At 37.7% G+C, this 10,336-nt stretch overlaps 1 pseudogene; it reads left to right on the forward strand.

Moving 5' to 3' along the window:
- The first annotated feature begins 376 nt into the window (after positions 1–376).
- On the forward strand, positions 377–470 carry LOC135269291 (U6 spliceosomal RNA; annotated as a pseudogene).
- Positions 471–10,336: the final 9,866 nt, after the last annotated feature.

A 10,336-nucleotide genomic window follows, 5' to 3' on the forward strand; every position in this document is an offset into this window, starting at 1 on the left:
TCTCTATCAAAAAAAAATCTAAAATATAGCTGGGCATGGTGGTGCATACCTGTAGTCTCAGCTACTCAGGTGGCTGAGGAGAAAGTATCACTTGAGCCCAGGAAGTCAATGCTACAGTGAGCTATGATATTTCCACTGTACTTCAGCCTGGATGACAGAGTGAGACTCTGTCTCAAAAAGAAAAAAGAATAACTATTTTTCATGTCTAGAAACATTGAAATTTACTACTACAGAAATGCAGAACATTTCTGGGTTCTTTAGTTATACTCTCTTATGAGTTGTCTTCTTCAATCATTTATTGCCAAAATTTTAATAATTACTCCTCCTGTATAACTGTGCACTAAGGTGACTTTTTCTTTTTTAAAAAGCATTTATCATGCTCGCTTCGGCAGCACATATACTAAAATCGGAACGATACAGAGAAGTTTAGCATGGCCAAAATTAAAACAAAATACAAAAAACATTTATTTTAAATTCTAGGATACATGTGCAGGACACGCAGGTTTGTTACATAGGAAAATGTGTGCCTTGGTGGTTTGCTGTCCTTATTAATCCATTGCCTAGGTATTAAGCCCCACATACATTAGCTGTTTATCCTGATGATCTCCCTCCCCTGCCTCTGCCCAGACCCCAGTGTATGTTGTTCCCTCCTTGTGTCCACATGTTCTCATTGTTTAGCTCCCACTTATAAATGAGAACATGTGGTGTTTGGTTTTCTCTTCCTGTGTTAGTTTGCTGAGGATAATGGCTTCCAGCTCCATCCGTGTCCCTGCAAAGGACATGATACCATTCCTTTTTGTGGTTGCATAGTATTCCATGGTGTTTATGTACCACATTTTCTTTATGCAGTCTATCATTGATGAGCATTTGAATTGATTCCATCTCTTTGTTCTTATGAATAGTTATGCAGTCCTTTTTGTGAGAAACTGGCTTCCTGATCTTTATCAGCGTTAGTCCCATTTCCATACCACCATGTACTTCTTCCTCTAAAGTTTATCCTTCATACATTTATTTTTTAGTTTTTTGTAATTATATTATTATGTATCAAAATATATTTTCTATTATGGATTCAAGGAGCTAAACAATGGGTTCACAGGGACATAAAATGGAAATAATAGACACTGGTGACTCCAAAATGGGGGAGGGTGTTGAGGGAATGAGGGCTGAAAAATTATCTTCAGAGATTTCTGTTTGTTCCCAGTCACAGTCTCCAAGGCACTGCTGAAATTTTTGGCAGAAACAATTCCCTTCTCCTACTGTGTGATACAAATGCTGGTATTTTTGTTCTTTGTGACTACTGAATGCAAACTTCTATCCTCCCTGGGCAAGGACATTTATATGCCAATCAGACAACCCATGCTCTATCCTGTCACTATGTCCCACGTTTTTTGTATCCGACTAGTGACTTCATGTTACAGGCATGGAGTTATTCATATTATGTTTTTAGGAGGTTCAATCTTTATATTTGACTTGTGTAAGTTCACATCAGCAGCAGTGTTTTTGGTGACAGTTTCCCATTCTTGGTCCTCTCCTGCTCAGACACCTGCATAATGAATTCTTTGTTCTTTTTCATTGGGTGCTTCATCTAGATGCCCTCTCGACCGGTCATCCTTGTCCCTCACATGTTCATCATTGTCACTTTCTTGAGGATCTTCTCAGTTGTAGTCAAATCCAAAGACTTTCCTGCTGCTTCTTCACCTTTAACTGCTATCATTCTCTTCTTTGGAGACATTACATTTATATATGTGACATTCTTCCAACTATTTTCTGGACCAAGGCCAGGCTATATCCATTTTCTACATGGTAAGAATTCTTTTGTTAAGCCACATTATCTATTGTTTAATAAAAATGCAAGTGATTTATTTTCTTGAAAATGCTCCTTTATAAAGTTCAAGGTCAGTCTGGGTAAGAACTGCGCAAGAAGATGCTTAAGAAATTTCTTATTTTTAAAAATGTTTAATACATAAGTATATTACTTTGAGCTGAAATTTTCATTTGATTCCTCATACTCTTTTAGTTTTTTCCACATCTGTATTTATTTTCAAGTTATTTTCTTTCCTCCTTTTGGACAGCGTTTTAAATCCCTGTCCCTCTTGGGGTAAACTTCCAGATGACTTGCAATATAGGTAATATTCTTTTGGACCTTCAGCCTCTAAACATCTGAAGAATAAGGAAAGAAGAAAGAGAGGGAAATTCACACATAATAAGAATATAAGTTGTGCCAGGCGCTTTATACCCAATATTTTACTTAAGTCTATAAAACAAATCATTGATATAATTATTATTAACCTCACTTTTCACATGTAGAAATTGAGGACCAAATAAATGAAATGACTTGCTCAAGGTCATACAGCTAAGAATTGGATTGAGTATTATATAATTAAGAATTAAAGCCAGCTCTGTTGGATACTATGTTTATGAATTTACCTTACAAAAGCTCCTTCACCTTAATTTCCAGTAGACATTCCATTCTGTTCTCAATCAAAATGCAAAAGCACCATTCATTTTTCAATGTGTTTTTTTTCCTTTGGTTGCTAAATGGTCTATACAAGACTATATTAGACTGTAAGGTCCCAGGGACAGAAGCTGTCTTCCTTATCTGGTATTGGGAGCATTATGAGCAGATATATATGTAACAAAGGCATTGAGTTTCCTCATTTCTTCATACACAATCACATAAGTATGTCACATTTTAAAAGTATTTTTCAAGCATCTCACTGTTGACTCAATCTACAAGTGAAATTGTTCTGGCCATGGAATATGCAATCAGATCTACTGAAGATTCAGGTATTTTGGGATCAGGTGATTGATTTATCTAAAATTCCAGACTCAGGCATAATTCTGCCCATGATCTTGGACTTATGGGCAAATTTTTATTCATTCATTTCATAAGTAGTTTTAGCCCTTACTCTGTGAAAGGGTCCAGGGTGGAGAGTAGGGCCTCAGAAATGAAGAAGACATAGTCTCTGTCTTCTTCAAGCCACATTTTCAGAAATGCTCCCTTCCCTCCAAAATGACAAAATCAGAAGCATAGAGGCAGGGCCTTTTCTTTGGTAGTTACATTTGCAATGCAGACACTATGGAAAAAGATTTTGTGTCATCTCACCAATATCTTAGGCTGAATGCAATCTGCCTCAGGCCTCTTCTGGCCTTGTGATAGGTCCTGGGAACTGCAATCTTATTTTGTTGGCATGGCAACAGTCCATCTCTGTACTTCCTTTTTTGTATATCTTTATTTTTGCTTGTCTCTCATCAACTTGGTGAGTGTGTTAAGAAACTGCATGTATTTGTCCTACAACAAGAATCTTGAGTAGTTTAGAAGGGGCTAGGGAGGCGAGGAGATCTTTCTCAGGGCATGAACAAACTGTAATCAGTCATAGTATAAATTCTTGCATCCTATTAGAGACCAAATTTCTATATATAGCCAAGTTAAAGTGAGGAGTAGACTGAAAGGGCAGGCCCCCAGGTCCCTTGCCTCAGCTTTAAACACAACAGCTCTGCTTCTGTCTTTTTAATGTGCACTAACTTTCCCCTTAACTGGATCTTTATATAAATGCTCTAGATTAAATACACTATCCATTCCCTGTGCAAAACTTTCTGGTCACTGGTAAGACCCCAGTGAATAATTGTAACTAGTTGGCTAGTCTCTCTCTCTCTTTCTCTCTCTCTCCTGAGACAGGGTCTTGCTATGTTGCCCAGGCTAGAGTGCAGTGGCATGATTACAGCTCACTGTGGTCCTGACTTCCTGGGCTCAGGCAATCCTCTCGCCTCAGCCTCCCAAGTAGCTGGGACCATGCCTGGCTATTTCTTTAAAATTATTTTGTGTAGCTATGGGGTCTCTCCATGTTGCCCAGGCTGGTTTTGAACCCTTGCTTCAAGCAATCATCCCACTTCAGCCTCCCAAACTGCTGGGATTACAGGCATGAACCACTGTGCCAGCCAGTTGGCTATTCTCTAATATGCCCACATCATTATGATCCTCTGCCACCAATCCTGTCTTACCTTACAAAGTGGCAATTGTGTTTTTCCCAGAACCTGTTTGTGTTACTTGCACTTGTTTATCATAATTTTATTTTTAAAATTTTATTTAATTTTTTTATTATTACACTTTAAGTTCTCAGATACCTGTGCAGAACGTGCAGATTTGTTACATAGGTATACAAATGCCATGGTGGTTTGCTACACCCATCGATCATTCATCTACATTAGGTATTTCTCCTAATACTGTCCCTTCCCTAGGCCCCCACCCCCTGACAGGCCCTGGAGTGTGATGTTCCCCTCCCTGTGTCCATGTGTTCTCATTGTTCAACTCCCACTTATGAGTGAGAACATGCGGTGTTTGGTTTTCTGTTTTTATGTTAGTTTGCTGAGAATGATGGTTTCCAGCTTTATCCATGTCCCTGCAAAGGACATGAACACTTTCTTTCTTGGCTGCATAGTATTACATGATGTATATGTGCCACATTTTCTTTATCCAGTCTATCATTGATGGGCATTTGGGTTGGTTCCAAGTTGTTGCTATTGTGAACAGTGCTGCAATAAATGTATGTGTGCATGTGTCTTTACAGTAGAATGATTTATAATCTAAATTGCCTAAATTAAGTTAAATTAAAATTATATGAACCAATGCAATATGAAGACAAAAGAAAGTAGTTTGTATAAAAACTAAGTTGCGTGCATTGAAAAGACTCAAAAAAGGCAGGTCACTAAAAATGTTGTATTAAATTAGATGTGAAAGATTGCAGACAAAATTGAAAACTACCTAAGAAGAATTAAACATGTAGCTTGCTTTGCGATTGTCTTTAAGACTTGCTTTCCTTAAAAAAACTGAAACTGGAAGCCAATGCTGATGCATCATAAATGATACATTTTGAGGAGGGGGGATTTATGTAGAAATGGTTACACAGAACTCAATCAGTTGACCCATAGTCAAAGAAAATATCCTGGCCCTACATGCAAAGATTAGCTAAGGAATATATCTTTACATGGAGTAAGTCAATATAGCGTATTCTGAAAAAAAAGTATTAAGGGTATGTATGTAAGGAACTTTAATGACTCCTTGCTTTAGTTGACTTTTAAACTTAACTAACCAATATAAAATCCAGATTGAATTGTCTAAAAACTTCTTCATAATACAGACTCCTGTTTAAAATTTTATCTTGAAAAAGACAAAGGAGAAGGATGAGAAGGAGGAAGGAGGAGGAGGAGAAGGAGAGGAGGGAGATGAAGAGGAGGAGGAGGAGGAGAATAAATAGAAGAATCATCCAGTGCTTGTCTAACTGTATGGGATGACTAGGTTTTTTTTTAAATTTCCAAGTTTTCATAGACGAATGCTTTTATAAAATAAAAATTTCAGGGAATGTGAAATTTCTCCATGTTTCTAAATGCTTGGTCTCAGTTTCTAAACTTATCTCATACCTGATATCTCTATTGGCCAGTAACAAATAGTTGTGTGATTGGAGTAGATCTGTACACTACACTTTGAGCAGCACTGACTAGATCCAATGTGGTGCCAGTGTAACCACAAAGCCATGAATCCAGCCCTGAAAGATGTCACAAACAAAGAGCCAGGTTCATTCAACCTGGGCAGTTTAACTCAGTGGGGTACATCTCGGTGGTACCAGGTGCACGAATAGCCTAAAGTTCCCTTCATGACCAAATGTTAGGATACTATAAAGATATGGCATAAAAGAGCCCTGATATCATCCCTAAACTTCCATTTTGTATGACTTCCATACACATACAGAAATCCTTATTTACCTCAAGTCCTTCTATTATTGTATGTTTTATAACTAATTTTCTTTGTCTCTCTTGATTATTTTGGACTCGTAGTAACTACCCAGTATGACACTTTCTTAGCCTCCTGTCTAAGGAAGTTTTAACGCCAGAGTATCCTACGTATATGGCCAATGCGGGGAGCTGGGAGGCAGATGTTAGTATAACTGAGTCATGGATTATATCAGTGGGAGAGTGAAGCTCAGAGACATTAATTACTCATCTAGGATAACCTAACAGGTAGGCACAAGATAAATTAATATTTTCATTCTGAAAAATGGTAACTTTTTAATTCAATTTATCTTACTGAGCACCCACTCTGTTCTCAGCATTATACTCAGACTAGAACTACAGAGATGAATAAAACACAGCTCTGCATCATTCCCCCAAAGAGCTCAGGGCATGTTGGATAATACCGCATATATCCTGATAATTATAATTCATTTGTTAAGTGATATAATAACAAGTGCTATAGAGGAGAAAAGTAGGTAATTTTATCTAGAAATGTGTGAGAACTATGGAAGAATTCACAAAGGATGTAACACTTGAGATGGAGCCTTAAATAAAATGTTGAATATCTGTAGGAAGAGAGAGTAGAACAGGGACTGGACATAATATGTAGACTAAAAATTCATAGCAAATTCATAGACTGCTCAAAGAATGACAAAGTGTCCAGTGTAGCTAGAATGTAGGATGTGCCAAGGATTGTGGGAGTTAGTGAGTGATGGTTCATACTCTTGAAATTATAGGTGGGTCCAAGCGATAGAGGATCTTCGATGCTGAAGAACTTTGACTTTGGTGGGGAGCCTTTACAGGGCTCAGAGAAAGACAAGTGACATGAACTGTTCTTGCCTTATTTTTTTCTTCTCTTGGTACATCATTTTTCTTGCCTAGCATGTGAGAACACTATAAAATATAATATTTACTTTAAAGTGTTATTGTGAGAATCAAGTTATAGTTTGGAAGTTATGAACTTTAACATGGTATTATCTAAAAGGTATTTTGAGATATCATCATCAGTTCGTCCCTTCCTTTTTTCTTCCCTTCTTTCTTTCTTTATCTATAATCTAGCATGTAAGGTTTGATAGAGGGAGGAGACAGAAACTAAAAAATAGAGAACAATTGTTAAGCGCAATGCAACCATGAGCTTATTCAGGGAAAGTTCTGTATGTGAGTGGTGAAGACTGTGAAATAAAGGAGCATTTTGTTTTGTTTTGTTTTCTTATGTTTTTTAAACGGGAAGATGAGTCTGATCTAGAGTCTTGGGTCTGGATTAAGGGCAGGAACTGGTTGGGAAGGAAACTGCCAAGGAAGCACAGTAGCCTGAGATTCTGGATCCTCTATGTGCTCATCAAATCTAAAAAGTTAATACAGGAATGTCTATGGCAGGGCGTACCATTTCCAGAAAAACCTTGTCTGCTGAGTGGTCTACTCAGGGTTCCTTTCATGTCCTTCTTCCTTAGACTACAGATAAAGGAGTTGATCAAGCAGTTACAGTTGTATACATGATAGCAGCTACCTTATTATTCCTTCCTGCTGAGTAGGCAAAAGAGGAGAGAAGGTAGACTCTCATGATGAACCCACAGAAGACCTGGAATACAACTGAGAGATGGAAACCACATGTAGAGAATGTTTTCTACTTCCCCTTGGCTGATGGAAGCTCCAAGCATATTCCTGCCAATATGGGCATAGAAGACAAGAAATGAAGGTGAAGGGGATGAATATAATTACTTCCACAGTGACAATAATTATCAAGTTGTTGATGTGGGTGTCTGAGCAAGCCAGCCCTAAAATGGGTTCCAGATCACAGAAGAAATGTGAAATCACAGAAAGTTAAGTGACTCAGCAGACTGAGAGGCAGTATTGGGACAAGGTTGGGGATCACCCATGGAGTCACAACCAACAGGGCACAGATCTTAGGACTCAGTAATACCACATATAGTGTAATGGGTGACAGACAGCAATGTATCAGTTTTATGCCATGTCTGTCAACAGAAAATTGTCCAGATCTGCCAGGAACATTTAAAACTACATTTGTGCGGGGCATCCCTTAAAGGATATGGTTGGATTCTGGCTTTGAATATCTGCCAAAATTTTGGGGACTGTAGTGGTTGTGAAGCAGATGTTAGTGAAAGATAGATTGTCAAGGAAGAAGGATATGGGGCCATGAAGGTGAGCATCACTGATAACAGCCAGGATGATAAGTAAATTTCTTACCTTAGTGACCAGATACGTGCATGCATAGAAACAACATGAAGATAAACTGCTGCTCTTTAGACCTCACTGTGAGTCCCAGGAGAAAGAATTCAGAGATGGTAGTTCAATTTCCTTGGTGCATGGTTCTGCTGTGTCTAAAAGGGGAAAAATGTTAACTTCATTGTAAAATGGTAACATGACACAAAAGCCCACCAGTGTATTATACTACATTATAGAACAGAATGAGGCCTTGGAACCAGAAACTCTTGGGTCATATTCTCCCCCTACTAAAATACAAGTTTCATAAGGGCATGGATTTTATCTTTTATGTTCAGTGCTGTACATCAGTACTAAAGACAGTGCCTGTCACACAGTAGGTGATTAATAAACACTGATTGGATTTATACAGGAATGAGTGAATAAATGAAAATAAGAATATTCTGGAATTACAGCTCACTATCTTCATGACGTTGTTATCTGTGCTTTTCTAAAGCCATTTAATCAATTTTGAAAGGTGGAGAATATCCACTTTACAGTTTTGTGAGGATTGCAAGGACACCTGTAAAATGCCCAGACCTGCATTTTAGCTATTACTGCACAAGTAGTAGCTGCTATCGTTCCCTGATTTAGGAGAATCACAGACTCTAAAGGCAAAAATAAATCTCCAGAGATGATGTGAACCAGTCCCTGCCTTTGGGCATGCAAGTGCCCAAATACATCGCTGATCACTTTTTCATGCTCCAGAGACAGAGACTCCACAATCCCCTTAGAGCATCTGATTCAAAATTTTATCCTGTATGAAATTCACTACTTCCTGAAATCTTTCTTGTTTTCACATTTCAACAAGGAAAAAGTAGTTATCTATATTAAATGGTGCAGAAAAATAATGTAAAAGTATCCACTGAATTAAGTAACGTATAGGTAGTGTTTACTGTCTTTAACAAGATCATTTGTAGTGGAGTTGATTGGGCATAAATCAAAATGAAGAAAGCTTAGGGTTAACACTTTAAGGGTTAGTGTTTATTGAGGTTGACTATGTTGTAGGCATTCTTCTAAATGCTTTACATGGCTTATCTTATCAAATATTCACCACAACCTTATGAGTTAAGTAGGACTACTAAGATGTTCAATTTACAGATAAGGATATCAAGGATTAAAGAGGTCGAATAAGTTCATTAAATTGATATATAGTCAGTATAGTGGATTCAGGATTCTGAGCTCAGTCAGTCTAATTTCAGAGCCCTCTTGCTGAACTACTTTCCTATATTGCTACTATACTACTGTGTCTTCATGTATGTGAAGGAGGGGGTCAAGAAATGATATTTGTTGAGAATCACCTATGTTCTAGGACCTAAGATCATGCTCAGCCGAAGTCGCAAAGCTAGTAAGTGCTGGAGCTAGGCTTTGAATCTTAACTTGAAAATATTTTTGTCATATCTGTACAAATCCAAATAGAGAAAATGGACTTACAAATGGAAAGATTTGTCTTTGCTTATTCTCCTTTGTACCTCATCTAAATTGTTCTATATGCTACTGTGAGATCCATTATGCAATGGCTACTCACACAGAGGCCTGCTGTGTCTTCATACCGCTTTCCCTGTCTAACACGGAACAGCCATTGTGTAAATTCACATACTTTTGCAGATTTGCTGTTTTATTTCGTACCTGCTATGAAAAAAGAGGTTGGTAGCACTAATGAATAGTTGAAGCAAGACTGCAGGAAGAATGTTGCATTTATTTAGTAGCGCATTTTTTCTAAGTACTATAGCAGTACTCATTTGCATACTAACAAATAAATGTGCTAATTATAAATCAGGCAGGATCAGGTCTGGTGGGACCTCTGCTCGGCAACACTTAGCCATTTTGTTTGTACAGGATGTACTGAAAATAATAAACTGGCATATTATTATGTACATATAATCTAGGCTTTTCATTAATGTAGATTGAATTAGCAAAGTTTAGCAGCACACATTCCTGACCCGACCTACCTTCAAGGCACCATATCAGCTAGTTTTGTTTGATTGTTCTCATCTACTCTGCCCAAGCTGACACCATCTTTTACAGTTAAGTGTATGTCTATCTTCAGTCTTTCAACCTTTATACTCAGGTTGCTAATTTGGTACAATACTTCTCTAATGAACTTGGGGAGCAAATGTTTGTATTTTGAGTTTGAGATTCCCTTCCTATGGAACTTTCCAGATGTTTTATAGCTAATAGCTATTTGTACTATTATTTGTAGCTGATAGCTATGAAACAGTTCCATTTCCTCCACTTAAAAAATTGTTAGTGATTTTCCCAGCCATGGATTAAAGCTTTCCTCCTTCTAATGCAGAAAAGACAGAGAAGAAGTCTGGAACAGTATTGA

The sequence above is a fragment of the Aotus nancymaae genome, unplaced genomic scaffold (genome assembly GCF_030222135.1).
Source record: "Aotus nancymaae isolate 86718 unplaced genomic scaffold, 86718_ANA_hifiasm-v0.15.2.pri h1tg000004l, whole genome shotgun sequence".
Lineage (NCBI taxonomy): Eukaryota > Metazoa > Chordata > Mammalia > Primates > Aotidae > Aotus > Aotus nancymaae.